We start from the raw sequence: 2,500 nt of genomic DNA on the forward strand, positions 1-2,500 counted from the left end.
TCCGAGGATATGGGGGGACACACACCCCTGGCGCCCACAGCGTCACAGGCAGGAATCGAACGCAGGGCTTTCTAGCTGTGAGGCGACAGCTCTACCCGCTGAGCCACCGTGCCCCTCTATCTATCTATTGATAGTATTCTGTTACATCACCACACGGCCATCTTGGTAGGAAAATAGCAAGTGATTGTAATCAATTAACAGGTGATTACAACCAGCCAATGAGCTGTGTGTATTGTAGCGCCATATTGGTAGGAAAATGCTTGTGACGTCATGGAAATACTATGAATAGATAGATAGATAGATATCTGATAGATATCTGATAGATATATAGATAGATAGATAGATAGATAGATAGATAAATAGATAAATAGATCGGTAGATAGATAGATACATAGATATATAGATAGATAAATAGATAGATAGATAGATAGATAGATAGATAGATAGATAGATAGATATAGATAGATAGATAGATAAATAGATAAATAGATCGGTAGATAGATAGATACATAGATAGATAGATAGATAAATAGATAGATAGATAGATAGATAGATAGATAGATAGATAGATAGATAGATAGATAGATAGATAGATAGATAGATAGTGTGATTGATCACATGCAACCGCGTTGGCTGGCACCACAGAAAGCAGTTGGCGATAGTCACAGCCATTCTGAGCAGCGGTTTAGGTTGACATCTTCCTTGAGGAATGATGAGACGATGTCGATGACTTGAAACTTTGCTGCAGCATGATCTGTTTTGTATTCACGCGTGTCATTTGAATCCTTCATCCTTTGTCACCAGGCTTGACAGACGCCGCCGCTAAAGTGTTCTTTGGGGGAAGTCCATCTTTTACAAACTCAGATGTCCTTCATCACTGTTATTGGTCACAAATGGACTTTTGTCCTGCTGTCAATAGAGGGTATGCATGTGATGTCACAGAGGCAGAAGTCACTGTGAGGTCACGCCCACTGACTCACAGCAAGACTGAGCTTGAATGCAGTAATCAGCCTAGATAACTGACACCTGCTGCTCAGGGAGGAACTTGACACTCATTTTGACACTCGTTCCCGATTGAGGGGGCGTGTTCCAGTGGGTGTGCATACCCTCTATACTAGGTGGGGAGATAAATTCACAGCCGCCTACAGTCTAGTGAGTCTTGATAGTATGAGCACATTTCCCCCATTTTAGCCTCACGCCACTGGCTGCCCGTGCATTTTAGAATTCATTTTAAAGTTCTTTTATTTGCTTTTAAAGCCCTAAACGGCCTCGCCCCACCCCTACCTCTCTGAGCTGCTGCACGTTCACGCACCTTCCCGCTCCCTCAGGTCAGCTGACCAGCTGCTCCTGGCAGTGCCTAAAACCAGGCGTAAGCTCAGAGGGGATCGCGCCTTCTCTGTAGTGGCTCCTAAACTATGGAACGGCCTACCGCTGCAGATTAGGTAGGCCTCCTCACTGTCCCACTTTAAAGGCCTCCTCAAAACGCAATTTTTCTCCTTGGCCTTCACTGCCATGTAGGATGCTGATTTTGTGACCCATGAGTTTGCTTTTATGCTTTTATGTTTTTATGCATTCTATTATTTTATACTTTTTATTTTGCTTTTATTATGTTTATTCATTTTATTGATTTTATCTGATTTTATTGATTCATTGTTTTTAGCTGATTGCTCTTCAGTACTCTGTACAGCACTTTGGTCCTCCTCTGGGTGTTTGAAAAGCGCTTTATAAATAAAGTTGGATTGGATTGGATTGGATAGAAGCTGACTTTAACTGCATCAAGTGAATTTCTCGCTGAAGTTGAAAAAGTTAAAGAGCACATGAAATGCGTCTCAGAGAGAGTGGGTGACGTACTGTATTAGACTGAAAAAAAATCCCCATTGCCTGAGATGAAAGAGGGTTGAGAGGCGGGACATAGCGTGTCGATGCTTTGAGTTGACAGTTCTGGGGGACTGGAGTTGGCGTTGGCCAATCCAGGCGCTTGTATGGCGTGTTCTGCCCCCAAATCCAGTGGGATTCAGCGTGTTCTGCCCCTACGCCGGCGGGATCCGCAGAGGACCGAGCAACTGGCTGCCTCCGCGCGTACTGCTGTTGCAAAGCCGAGTCTTAGAGTGCTGCTGGCCGCCTTGAAATGTCAGAGGGGGCGGGGTAAGAGCTGAGGGGGCGGGGTAAGACTGAGCCGCAGTAAATAACGTTATTCATGGAATGCGAGTTAACGAGCCAGTTACATGTCTTTGCATTCTACATTAAATGAAGACATTACCTTTTGTTTTGTATGTTCCATAGTTATTGGCCAAATATGTGGAAATATTATGGAAATATTGGCCAAAATGTATGGGCTAGAAAAGCCTGCCCATGTAGGCACTAGGCAGCCATCTTGCCTGCTCAGAATTTTCTTCTCGCAATGAAGATTGATTGACAGCTGTCATGTCGTGATATGATTGGTTGAAAATGGGGTACAAATTTGATAGTCGAGGTAGGGTCTCCGGAGGGATGGGGGTTA

The sequence above is a fragment of the Poromitra crassiceps genome (genome assembly GCF_964638095.1).
Source record: "Poromitra crassiceps genome assembly, chromosome: 4".
Classification (NCBI taxonomy): Eukaryota; Metazoa; Chordata; class Actinopteri; order Beryciformes; family Melamphaidae; genus Poromitra; species Poromitra crassiceps.